At 57.0% G+C, this 13,502-nt stretch overlaps 1 protein-coding gene across 3 annotated transcripts in view; it reads right to left on the minus strand.

Moving 5' to 3' along the window:
• The window catches only part of Elfn1 (extracellular leucine rich repeat and fibronectin type III domain containing 1), a 66,133-nt gene extending 52,960 nt beyond the window's left edge, over positions 1 to 13,173 (minus strand). The window contains exon 1 of one of the 3 annotated variants that reach the window (XM_075974580.1): positions 12,327 to 13,173. The gene's annotated coding sequence lies outside the window, so the exon portion shown is untranslated. Of the gene's footprint in view, positions 1 to 8,462; positions 8,570 to 9,238; positions 9,299 to 12,326 lie in introns of those variants that run through there. The other 2 variants (XM_075974589.1, XM_075974581.1) reach the window with 2 other exon arrangements.
• Positions 13,174 to 13,502: the final 329 nt, after the last annotated feature.

The raw sequence follows: 13,502 nt of genomic DNA on the forward strand, positions 1-13,502 counted from the left end.
GCACTAGGGAAGTTGAGGCAGGAGGATGGTTGGGAGTTTGAGGACAGCCTGACACTCTGTCTCAGAGCTAAATGAACGATACTATAGAATGAAGCTGATTTTTTTTTTGAGACCCTGGTTGTGTGAATCTGTCAGTGTCGGAGCTTGCAGAATTGTACACTCACAGTAGGACTGGTAACACACAGTGGGTTTGCACAGGCAGGACTAAATGGTATTTGTAGTGTGTAAAAAAAAATCACAGCTCAAGCTGGGTGGTGGTGGCATACGCCTTTCATCCCAGTACTAGTGAGGCAGAAGCAGGCAGGTCTCTGTGACTTCGAGGCTAGCCTGCTCTACAGATCGAGAACCTTGACAGCCAGGGCTACACAGAAAAATGGTAAGAGGCATCTTGTGACTGGAGCAGGTACCTCACTAGCCAGCCCTGCCTCTTGAATAACCAGGGTTGGGGTTTGCCCTCCCTGAGACCAGGACTCCCTGGATGGTCACTGGCTCATCAGGTTTCAGTCACAGCAGAAGGTTGTCTGTGATCTTGGGGACCTTGCCCCAAATCCAACTCACACTCCCACCTCTTTTAGGTCCTGCCTTGGACACGCCTCAAGGGGCATCCTGATGCAATCACAGACCCAGGGGGACCAGGACACCTTAGGCCCAGGCACCTTAAAGGCTCTTCCATGCAGCCTGTAGAGCACAGGGCACAGGGCACAGGCTCAGAAAGAGAGGAGGACAGAGGAGGGAGCAGCAACTTTATCTTTGACATTTGTCCTGGCTGCTGTGCACCATGTACGATGTCCGCAGGTTCCTACAAACTCACTGCTGCTCCTCAGCCATTGCCCTGTCTCTACCTGTTCCTCTCCGTACCAGGGAGAGCATGGGGAACCCAACGTCTTCCTTTATCCCTCACCCACCCCTCATTCCCAAATTTACTGTCACGGTCACTTGTCCAGCGTGACACTAGCCAACCTTCCTGAGTCACTCAGCTGGGGAAGCCTGATGGAGCATAGGGGGATGCCTCAGAGACAACAGGGTGCATGGGGAGGGGCGTGGGAGAAAAGCAGGGTGACTAAGACACCCCCCCCACACACACACAATTGGGTGTGCGAGGCTGAAGGGCTGGGTTTTCATCATCTGAGGGTGGGGACAGTAATGATGTAGACCTGGGGGCTGTACAGCAGGCGGTTGAATGCTACTAGGTCACTCGCCATTCTCTGTGTCCCAGATTGAGCTGGCTGTGGTAGGATTGTCCATCTGGTCACAGAGCAGTACTCTGGCCTTCTGGGGGGCAGTGAGCCCTTGTGTGCACCTGGTTCGTCTTGCCTGACCATTGTGCGCACGCACATGCGTGCGTGCGTGAGTGGGGTGGGGGGCAGAGGTCAATCTTGGTCTTCAGGAGCGATTCATCTTGCTTGAGGAGACATGGTCTCTCACTGAACTGGAGCCCACCATATAGGCGAGGCCCCCAAGGATCCTCCCTTCTCCATCTCCCCAGTTAGGGATTACAGGGCAAGGACCCACCACACCCAGTTTCTTCTAAGTGCTCTGGACACGGAGCTTGGGTCCTCAGGCAGCTGCTTTAGAGACCAGTGGTTCTCACCCTGTGGGTCGCAACCCCTTCACAGGGGTCATGACTAAGACCATCCGAAAACGCAGATATTTACATTAGGATTCATAACAGCAGCACAATTCAAGTTATGAAGTAGCAACAAAAATAATTTTACGGTTAGGGGTCACCACAACGTGAGTAACTGCATTGAAGGGCCACGGCATCAGGAAGGCTGAGAGCCGCTGCTCTAGACAGAGTCGTCTTTCCAGTCCTGACACCCTGGATTTCTGACAAGCTGTTTTTCCTAAACGCCATCCCTGGCGAAGCACATCCCTCAGATCTAATGTGTCCTTGCTCTGTGGGGACGCCAGACGGAGGAAACCAAAACAAGCCCAGATGTCTGCCAGGCGGCGAACACCTCAGAGGCCTGAGTCTTTTCCCTGAGCTCCCAGGACAGAGGAGCCAGGCGGCACTCAGACCCAACAGGTGAGAGCCTGCCGGCGCTCCACAGATCCACACGGCTTCGTCTTCCAATGTCCACCCATTCTGCTGGGTTTGAGACAAGGAAAAGGCTCAGAGCATGTTCCTGTTAAAAAGCCCAAGCTGTCCACGCTGTTCCTCCCTGCACACACATCTGCATGTCCTATAACCCTGTCTTCAAGACAGATACTGGTTCCCAAGAAGGCTCACTACTGTCACCAGAGCCTGCAGGAATCCGCGGGGGCACATGTACCCCATTTCCACCTCTGAGGCATTAATGGACATCAAAAGGAAGCAAAGCCTTGTTCTCCGTGGGGTGTGTCCCTCATTTCCTAACACATACACACACAGAGGTAAGATAGGTTTCGCTTTATAGAATATTTTTCTCCATAGGAACATGGCTCCATGTTAAGAAAAGTACATTTCGCTTATCAGAGGGGGCGGGGCATTGCACGCCACAGCGCTCGTGGAGAGGTCAGAGGACAACTTGCAGGAGTCTCCTTCCACCATGTGGGTCCTGGAGACACAACTCGGGTAGTCAGGCTTGGCAGCAAGTGCCTTTGCCCACTGAACCATCTCTCTGACCCAGCTCTAACTAGTCAAGCGATGTCAAAAGAAACGTCACGGTTTCTCCATCACCTGTGTGTCAGCCTGGCTCCTGAGACCCTCAAGAGTCAGACTCCAACTTGTGCCTCAAACAGACTTCTTTGCTGCAGGGCATGGGGAGGGGTTCTTTCTTTATCCATCTGCTCATCATGAAACAATGTCCCTCTTTGCATCCCAGGCTACCCTCCCTCAGCTTACGCAGCATCACCACGGCCACTTCAGAGAGGCCTTTTAAATATATCCCGTCAACCTGGTCTCCGGGATGCTGCAAATTTCCAGAAATTTCCCTGGGCCGTGAGAACAAGAATGACCTCTTCCCATGAACTTCAGCCTGGGGTCAGCCAGAACCCTGTGGCCTTTCTTTGGACTTCTTAACCTGGGCTCTTGTCCACGTTGGCCTTGAAGGTCCTTTGCCCTTCCAGCTTGTGGCGATAGCAGGGCCTCGGTTCTTGTTCCTTCTCCCCTGGCACCCTCTCTTTTTACATTCTCCCCCCGACACACACACAGGGCACAGAAGTGCCCCCACCCAGGATATCAGGGTCCCACGGAACAGACCACCAAATTCAAGAAGTACAGCAGCCTTGCCTCTTCTATACAGATACATTGTGACGATCTGTCCGAACCAACTCTCCTCACCTTACATGGGAAATGTCATGGCTCAGAGGAGAGAAAGGGACCCCAAGCAGGCCACACCCCACACCAAAGGCTTACAGTCTCAGCCCCCTGCCCGGCGCAGCCTCATCCTGCAGCAGAGCATCTCCCCACCCATCTCCCTCCCAAGATTCTGTTTTCAGTCCCTTATGTCACCGGATAACTTCAGACACATTTGACAAATTAAAACTCGGAGGCCCAAGGAGGAGGGCTTTACTCCCAGGTCACATGACTGGCAAGGGATCACCCTTGAACTGCAGCCCACCCCTCCCACAAACCCTGGTTGTAGGGAGCAACAGTGGCACTGATGGACGTGAGGGATTGTAGCTCTTTCAGGGATGGCATCCAGGGTACCCTGATGCCGCTAGGTGCTGGGAAGGCTCCTGAAGTTCTCTCCCCATATGAGACAGTCAGGAACCAGGTTCAGCACTCTACCAGGCAGGGCAGGGACTTCCAGTTCATCAGCTGGTACCCTTCCTGGCTCAAGGCACTGACCTCTCAAGGAACAAACCTGAGAAGCCTCAGGTCCCCTGGCATCTGAGCGGTGGGCACAGTGAGGATCTAGCCCAAGGTCCTTTGCCAGAAGAAAGCACTACAGGAGCAGAGGGCCGTCAGTGACTACATGCAGAAGCCACGGCTAACCACAAATCCCTCCTTCTCTTTCGCGCTCACTGTGTACCCTGGAAAGGTCTACAACCTCTTTCCAGACGCGATCCTCACCCTGCCTCCACACTGCCAGCCAGGGTTGCCTTCATCCCTGAGTGTGTGTGTGTGTGTGTGTGTGTGTGTGTGTGTGTGTGTGTGTGTGTGTCTGTGTGTTGGGACGATGTGGCAGCCCATACAAGCTTCCGTGTTTACTAAACCAGAGGAAGTTAATGACTAAGAGTTGCCGGGGTTTGATCCTACTGAAAATAAAACTGGGATCTGTCGGTAAACACAAGCGAGTCTCAGGCTGTCAATCACTTCCCTGGGGTTCCCGCGATAAGCAAGATTCTGTCTGGACCCAACAACTTCCAAGGCAGGATGCTGTTGCCAGGGGCGAAGTTGCAGCTTGTGGGGGCAGACTCTCTGGGTCTCTGTTGTCCTGTCGACATTGCCTGAAAAGCTCTGATGGAGGTGTGATCACCAGGGGAGAGGGTGGATGCGCTGCCGAGGCTGGAGGGTTCTGGGGGACACGAAGCCAAGGAACCCTCACCTCCATGACGGAGACCTACAGGCAGGAGTAGAGCTTTCTCATCTGCAAGGCTGGGAACCTGCTCATGCTGAGGGGAGAAGTCAGGGGTGTGGGGGTGAGTGTGGTCTGAGTGCTCTGTCTGGATCGCCATGGCAACAGTCCTATCTGGGCCTCAATTTCCCCATCTGTCATGTGGAAGGATTGCTTGGAAAGTGGAGCTGAGCTGCCAGGCTGGGCTAATGGGAGTTTCTAGGCCAGCTCATGCCTTCCCACCCTCATTTTTTTTTCTGAACCTCAGCTTCTTTTGGAGGTGCCAAGGACTTGCAAGTGGCCCTGGCCCTGCCTGTGCCCCCAGAATCCCTTCTAATTGTCTCTTCCTGTGCCTAAAATCCATGCCTGGGGCTGGCACAGGGAGACTCTTGTGGCAGAAACTACAGGGCGACAGCAGATGTTTAAAGACCACATCATAGGGTATGCTAACACCCCCCAGCACCTAGCTAAGGCCAAGCCTGTGCGCCCCTTAAAAACGAGGAGAACATCTTCTGAAGCCGTACCCCTCCATATTGGGGGCATAAAAGTATGGGATTGTCTCACAAGAAAGGGGATTCTAAGAGACAGGTCACAGTGGCAGAGACCAGAAGGAGGTCAAATCATCAAGACACAGGTTCCCAGTGCTGGCCACTGCCTCAGACTCTCGGCCAAATGGATGTGGGAAAGGGCCATGGAGCAGTGGTCTCAGTGCTGGTGAGCTGAGCCCACTAGCACTCGGTTTTCCTCCTATCCAGAGCACTGAGCTGAGCGCTCCCCCCATCTACCCCCATTCCCATTCTGTATTTTGCCTAAGGAGGCTAGGCTGGCCTAGGCTTCTGATCTTTTTCCAACCCTGAGGTCTGGGCCCACTAGGGCAGCCTGCAGCGAGGAGGCAGCTCTCAGCCTCCAGTTTAAGTCCTACAGCTCGTGACTCCTGACCTTGGATGGTCCTAGACCTTTCTGGAAGATGGTCCAGATCAGTTGCTCTCCATCAGAAAGAACCACATTCTCTCTCTCCTCTCTCTCTCTCTCTCTCTCTCTCTCTCTCTCTCTCTCTCTCTCTCTCTGCATCATAGCCTCATTCTCGGAGCTCAGTACTTGTGAGCTGAGGTGGCCGAGAGTCCCCGACTAGCCCCCAACTCCTGCCTTGCTCTCCCCTCTAGGAAGCTGACAGACAGCCTCAGGGGACAGAGTAGGGCCCATGGAGTCGGATGCCCAGATAGGAATGCAGAGGAGTCAAACAAGGCCACAAGTAGTCAAACAAGGCCACAAGTAGCATCCCACTTCTTGCCCACCCCCAGCACAGATGCAAGAGAAAACAGGTGTCCCCAGCAGCCTGAATAAATAACTATTCCTCCCAACCTGGCTTGCTGTGCGACTCTGGGCACCATCCTGTGCCTCTCTGGGCCTCCTCTCCTCACGTGAACCTTAGGAATGGATAATGTCAAGTTCCCTTCGGGGACACCTGCCATCAGCAACTCCAGCAGAGACTTCACTCAAGGCCAGGTGACATTCGGTGCATTGTTGAGAGAAAGTAAATCCAGGACAGATAACAAAAGGAGAAGAACAATGGTGGTTGTGGGGGGGCGGGGTAAGAAATGTATCCAGTGTCTGATGTTACACCGTCATCTCTTTCACGTTTACACCCAGAAATTTATGGTTCTATCGCTGACTCTGGGGATCCCTCTCCTGCCGATCAGCCCAGTGACTTTTTTTTTCCATCTCGTTCCTTCTGTTCCTATCTGTGTGGCACCCACCCCGATGGCTACAAGCTTTTTTCAGCTGAGAAATATGAGTTCATGGGGGGCCAGGGACTCTCTGCTCCTAAATATCTGGGATGCTAGAGTAGCTGAGTCGTGCCGTGCCACTTAGAGTCCGGTCTCCTACAGATGGGAACTGGGTTCCTCAGGGACGGTGACTTGGCAGGATCTGAGAAAGACTTCACGGGTGTTGAGGATAGTTCCCTAGAATCTAGAGGTGGCATTTAGTTCCTGGAGACAGGCAAGGGGCACAGGGAGAGAGAGGCCCTACTGCGCTGCCTGGTTCAACTCGGTCAGAGTTTTGGTCCTACTAAGTTGGCTGAAGAGTGTGAGGCCAAGGATTTAATTCCCATGATTCAAATGGCAGGGTTGAACTAAGTCCCTGGCTTGGGACTCTCCAGGGAGCAACAACCACCTGATTTTTTTAAGGGGAGGCAAGGGAGAAATGTCCAGCAGATTCCTCAACCAAGGTGTAAGGAACTCAAGGCCAAGGCACTTTGGGGAAATTGGTGTTTTCCAAAGAAGGGAAGGGTGTGACAGGATTGCCTCTCCTATAGTCAGAGATCCCCCTCCCCTCTCCTTCAGGCCTCAGAGTGGGGGTCAAGTTAAGGTGTCCACCCCAGCTTTTCTCAGGGTCAGTAGACAGGGATGCCTGCTGTATCATGCTGAGTGACACACACCCAAGGTCCTGGGGGAGGAGGAGGAGGACAGAGAAAAGAACAAAGCACAGATCTTCCTTTCTCACCTGGAGACCCCAAAGGCTTCTGTTGGGCAGAGTGGAAGGAGGGGTGCTTCAGACTGGCTTCAACCTGCCTGGACCTCTGAGGGCCCAGGAAAGTAAAAGTTAAAGCTGGGAGGTGCCAGTCCCTGGATCCAGAGAAGATGGGTGTTCCCTTAGGCTACCCTCAGCCATCTGGACTTTAACCCTCCCCCTTTGGTGGCTTGGGACACACAGCTGGGGAGTGGGACTTAAGAATCTGTCTCTTCAACACTTGTTCGACGACAAGGTGACGGCTGATGAGGCCAGGGGAGGCACCGAGGTGAGGTTATTTCTGGCTTTTCGGTGACATACCTCCAATCTAATCGTTGCCTCTCTGGGCTGGACGGGGTGGCTCTTCAGAATGTGTCTATAGGAGAGATTGAGGAGCCGGCTTGCTTTTTATACCTGCTCCCAGCTCTGATACCTTTTAGAACTCCTGTGCCCAAAGATCCCAAGCTCTCCTGGGAGTAGTTCACTCATAACCCCCACAACCCAACACAGGGGGTGGACACATCCAACAGCTCCATCTGGGTTTCCTCCTGCCCCAGGCTGGAGAAAACAGCCCCCCACATCCATCTTCATTAACCCTTTACTTCTCTGAAAGTATTATCCTATCCCCATTTTACGGACAGAAAAACTGAGGCTTAGAGACGTCACCTAATTCAAGGTCGCATAACCCCTACCTTGAAGAGCATAATATTTCGATCTCAGATGCTGTCAGGTCCTGGAGGGGGTGGTGTCTGGCACTAACTTAAGGAACAAGCAGGTTAGGAACGGTGGGAGATCAGGTTCACAGGGTTTCTCACCCCAACCCTTAGACGAATGGCCATGAGGACAGCTCCAAGTTTGCGGGGAGGGGTCCACCAAGTTTCTAGTAAAGTCCTCAACTCCCACGCCAGGGTTTTGACCCAGTAGTTTCGATGCAGACCCTAGCCTTTCTGATGTGTGACTGAACAGTCTCAGGTGCCCTGCCAAAATGATCCCCAGCCGTGGAAAGGATGGTAGACAGGGCAGGGGGGTCAGGGACTCGGGTGAGGAGGTGCGTGAACAGTGCGAAGGTTTCCAGGCCTGGCAGTGGCTGTGGAGGGTCGTTGGCACTGGGGAGCAGACTGGGGTGCACTCAGCGAAGCAAAGTGCTGGGAAAGGGGCTGCTCGACTGGAGGCTAAAGGCTGCGGCAGTGACTCTAAGGCGACATTAGTACCCCTAGTCTCCGGCTCTGCGGGACTGAGCCGGCTCAGATTCCTCTACAGCCAAGTTGCTACAACTTTACCAGCTGCACCGCTTCGGGTTCCTGCACAGGGCCTAGGGCGCAGTCGGGGGGTTAGGGGCGCACACTGCGCGTTGGGGAGAAAGAAGCGCAATGTCGCTGGCTGGTCTCCCGCGGAGTGGCCGGGGTCCCACCGGCCCAAGCTCGGCTTCGGGCCACACTGCGACGCAAGATCCCCGAGCTTCACGCTTACCTGCCCGGCCCGGCTCGGCCGGCGTTCCGGGGCTGCACCCGCCACCGCCACCACTGCTGCCGCCTCCGTCCTTCAAGCTCTAAGTTCGCTCTCGGATTGAAATTCCTCCCCAGCTTCGCCCATCGATCTGCGCGCGCGCCCCGCCCCTCGCCGCGCGGCCTGAGGGGGGGTCCGGGGGGGCTGGTTCCCGCCGCCCGCCCTCCTTCCCCTCCCCCTCCCGCCCTCGCCACCAGTCGGCTCCCTCCACCCGCTCCGCCGGCGCTCAGTCCGGCTGCGAGAGCCGCGCGCCCTCCCTCCTCCCCGCCTCCCGGTCCCCTCTGCGCTCAGGGCTTGTATCGCCCTCAGGATCCGGCTCATGGGAGCTGGAGATCGCGGAGGAAACTGCAGGGGTGGGGGACACCTGATAGTCCCTCCTGCACGTCTAAGTAGAAAGGATTATTTGCTGCCTCAGCAAGGGTCTCGCACGACCCCATCACCACCAACACACTAAGACCATCTCAGGAGCCAGGTCTTCCGGTGGAACTGGCCCAGATCCCAGACAGCTGGGACCTAGGAGCCCAGAACGATGCTCCTGTCTCTGAACCCCATCCTTCACTCACTCACCCCAACCTCTGAGAGGACTTGAAGGGCTCTCCAGCACCCCTCCAGCTTAGCCTACCATTCCTGATGTGCGCCTGCTTGTAAGGAAGCCCCAGGAGAGAAACCGAGTCAGGAAAGGCTTGCCCCAGGCCCAAGAAGACCCTAGCTAGAGGCTCAGAGCCATATGGACTCCTTACTCTGGCCGGTACGCTGATGACAGCGTCCTGGATAAGTCCTGTTCACAGCCCCACCGGTGCAGATCCCGGCTCCCCACACAGCCCATCTCGTCCCCACGCGGCGCCCCCTCCCCATTTCCTGTTCCCCGCCCGCCCGCTCCTGATTCCCGGCCTCAGTACCCCCTGCACGCTCTCTCCGCTCCTCCGCTCCTCGCCAGCAGCTGGGCAATTCACCGAGCATACAAAAGAGTTGACTCAATTCAGTGGCAGAGCAAATCAAGATAAATCCTATAGTGTGTGGGGACCGAAGAAGGAAAGTGAATGAACGCCCATAGCACCATCCAGTCCTGTGTATGGACTGGCCCTGCTCTAGGGTGGCAGGCTGGGTTCCCTCCTGGCCTGGGCACCTACAGGAGCTGGAAGGGGGTGGTGGGCTCTTAGCTACCTTCCCCCTGCCAGGCCTTCAAGCACTGGATGAACTTGGAAATTGAAGACTGTGTGCCTTCCCAGTCCTTGCTGGGTAGGACTCCTAGAAAGGGATACCCAACGTAGGCAAAGACTATGTCTTGGAAATGTGTAACTGATAGGATCAAGTTAGACACAGGAGGGCAGCAGGGCCCTTGGGTCATCGATGATGATTGTCATTTCCCCAGCCTGGCCTTCTGTTATTGTCAAAGCCCAGTCTAAGAGCATCAGATAGATAAATACTGCTGGCCTGAATGTTCTAGGCCCTGGCCCATGGACCTGGGGTGGGAGGTGGGGGAAACCCTTCCAACACAGCTGTATCTAAAAGGGGTTCCCATCCACTGATCTAAGATTGTCCCTGTGACTTCCCAGTCACTCATGGATGGTATTCTGAGTCTGGTCAGTTCTATGCAGGTGGATAGGAGGAGCCTGACACCCTTGCCATCAGTTCCCCACGGCAAACTCCAAGAGAAGGGGCAGACTCTCTACATCTCTAGGGTTCCCCCTGGCCAAGCATGACCAAAACCCTGCTACAAGTCTGGTGAGTCTAGAGATTTAAGGGTGAGAGCTGCTTGTGTACCAGGCACTGCGATAGTACGTGCTCCCAGGTTCACTTAACTGAACTTTGCTCCTCTGACCCCTTCAACAAAGAACAAGCAAGCTGAGGTTCAGGTCCCCAGAGCACTCTGGACCAATATAGCCCCATCCTCAAGGCGAGTTTGTGACTTCCCAGGGTCACCAGTCTGCCGGAGAGGGAGGAAGGTCCCAGGAGGTCAGCTTAAAGAAGGGAAAACACCAGCACCGATAGATAGCCGTCCTTCCGTGATAGGGTCCCCAGGACATCCAATATAGGAGCTTTCAGTTACCGGGGGTGGGGGTGGGGGACGTTAGTAAGAGGGTTGGGTTTTCCAGGCCATGCCCCCCCCCCCCAATCTCCAAGCTGCTCCGTTGGTTGTAACCAAGATCCGGGAGTCCCATGGGCCGCCCTTCCCCCGGGACCGGACAGATCGGCCGTTTGCTTGTAAGCCATTAATTCTATCACAGAGACGCCGGCGCCGCCACGCGAGGACATCTGTCAGGGACCCATCGCTGCGCTCCACGCCCCTGCCGCTCCCCCGACCCAGAGCAGCCGGAAAGATGCACCACCTCAGCTCTCCAAGCTCTAAGGTTGTTGAAGCGGGCTCGGAAGCAGTGAACCCGAAGGGGGCGGGGCCGCGGCACCCTTGGGACAAAGAGCCCCCCCCCCCGAACTGTTAGGGGTCTGGGCTCTGCAACCTCTCATTCCAGACCAGAAGATGAACCCGACTCCCTTGTTCCCAAATGCTAGAGCCCACCCAGGTTCTGACCTGAGCTTTGGGGTGAGATGGGGAGAGGGTACAAGGGTACAGAACCCTTCTAATACCTCAGGTCGTGGGAAGGAGACACTATGGGGAGGGGGCAAGAAGACACTGGCTCCTTCCCTCACAGGGAACGGGGTACTTCTCCCCAAACCCTTCCAGGAGCTTCGCAGGCCAGTCTGCTCGCCACAGCCCCTGGGCAGCTGCTGGTGAATGTGTCACTAGTGGGCGATGGGTCACAAGGACTCGAAACTGCTTGAGGGTGATCCCCATTCATGCCTAGCAGAATGGCCTTGGGGACTTTGCACCCATAACCTGGGGTGGGTGGGGGCATTTGGAGCGCTTGGGTGTCAAGAGGTCGGCCTAGGCTCTTGACCCCGGGTGGTTAACAGTCCAGATCGGGCTGTCTGGAAAGAGAAAAGTTAGGGGAGGGGAAGCTGACACCTTGCGACCTGAGGGGAAAGTGAAAGGAGAGAGGTGGGCTGGCGACGGAATGGGATCCCTGAGAACTGAGAAGGGTCAGCCAAACCCAGCCCAGCGTCTTTCCCAATCCCTACAGGCTCCTGTCACAGGCGCCTGTTAATAACTAGGACTCAGGTCCTTCCAGGGAGCTGGACAGAGCCCGGACACCCCGCTGGGGTGGGGATATGGGTCTTACAATACCCTTCCCAGGACTCTAGCGACTGGAGACCAGTGAGCCGCACGCACGAAATCGAGGCCTCACCACCCACTTTTTCTCCTCCTTGAACTAGGAGCGGAGGTATCCAGACTCAGGGATGCAGCTTCTGGGCCAACTTGGGGCACCTCGGCCATCCCGTGCTCCTCGCGGCAAAGCGACCCCTCTTCCCCGCCCCCAACCTAGACAGCACGCTCAGCAAAGTTTCAGGTCCCGGGTGGTGCTTCCTAATACGAGGAGAGGGGAGGGGTCCCAAGCCCGGGCTCTCCGATCCGCGTAGTCGGGGAGGGAAGTTTGTCCGGCCGGAGCCCGGCAATCGAGAACTTCGGGTGCACCCGCCTAGTGAACGCCGGTGAGTGGGGGGCGCCCTGGAGCCTCGGACCCAAAGCGCTGCATCCGAAACCCCACAGGCTAGGAGGGGACACGGCCCAGATGCGGACACGCAGGACAGGGCGCGGGGGACTGGGGCAATAGAGGAGACTAGGGCTGTGGGAGCCGTTGGGGACTCCCGCGCCACCCGGGAAGCCGACGAGAGCGCATTCTCCCCGCCCCTCCCCCTCCAGGGGCGGGGACCTGTAGACCCCGCGTCTGCGGCAAAGGGGACCCCCGCCCGCTGCACACCCCTTCTTACCTGAACTGGGCTGCGGCTACCGGATCTGGAGGCTCAGTCGCCGGCTAACAGAGCGCGCGCGCCCAAGTCCCGGGAGCGCCGCGGCGGCGGCGGCGGCGGTGACTGCCCCTGCTTCCTCCTCCTCTTCCTCCTCGGAGCTCTGGCTGGCTCCAGACAGACCTCCTCCCCCGCCCGCGCTAACCGCCCCTCCCCGAGCCCGCCGGGCTTAGGGATCGGCCTCTCGCCCAGAGTCGAGAGGAGCCTGCGGGAGCCGGGCTGCGGCGCTCACTGCGTCAAGAACCGGGGACCGAGCGATCGGAGCAGCCCCGGACCCGCCGGGCAGGCGGGGCGGCCGCGGCGCCGGCGACGCCGAAGGGGCCGGGAGGCTCCGGCTTTCGAGCTCGGGAGCGGGCGCGGCGGCAGCGGCCGCGGCGACGCGAGGCGGTGGTTCATTTTGTGAGCGCGAGGCAGGTCGGACGTGGGAGCTGCGCGGGGAGGGGACCCAAGCAGGGGCGGGGGCCGCTGCACGTCCATCGGTGGCCCGGGGAGGGGGTCAGGGCTCCCGGAGAGGAAGTTGGCTGGAGCTGTGGGGACATCTCAGGACGCCGATACAGCCTCTTCTCCTTTTCCTGGCCCTGCCGGCATCCCCTGTCCGTGCCCCAGGCCACTGAACCGCGCCTTGGATCCCAAGTTCCCCCGAGTGTCATGGGGTTGGGACCCTTCGTGGCGAAGGGAGGTGGGTATGAGAAACGGGGATGTGCACGCACGTACAGTCACGGCTGTGCACACACACGCACCCGCACGAAGCCATGAAGAAGTTGACCCCGAAGTCAGACCCTGGGTAAGCGCGTGTGTCACAGCACCACCCGCAGGGACGGTTGTTTCACCGGGCAGGCGGCGGGGGAGGAGAATAGGAGGTGGTACAAGGTTGTCTGGCCCTCTGAGACGTAACATCCCTTCTTCCCACCAGGGACTTGCTCTCCCCCTAAGGTCACCGACCCAGTTCACAGTCCCTTCCTTTTGAATCGCTTGCCACCACCCCCTTGGACTGAGAGACCCGGAGGCGTGAGATCAGCCCGGCACCTTCCCATTCCCGGAAGGTTCCGAGTGGTGGATTCCTCTCCTACTAGCCTCTTTCTCGATTCTCTGGGGATCCAAGTCGTCTCTCTGGGGCTCTGGGCCCCAGGCAGTTCACCC

The sequence above is a fragment of the Microtus pennsylvanicus genome, chromosome 1 (assembly GCF_037038515.1).
Source record: "Microtus pennsylvanicus isolate mMicPen1 chromosome 1, mMicPen1.hap1, whole genome shotgun sequence".
NCBI classification, from domain to species: domain Eukaryota; kingdom Metazoa; phylum Chordata; class Mammalia; order Rodentia; family Cricetidae; genus Microtus; species Microtus pennsylvanicus.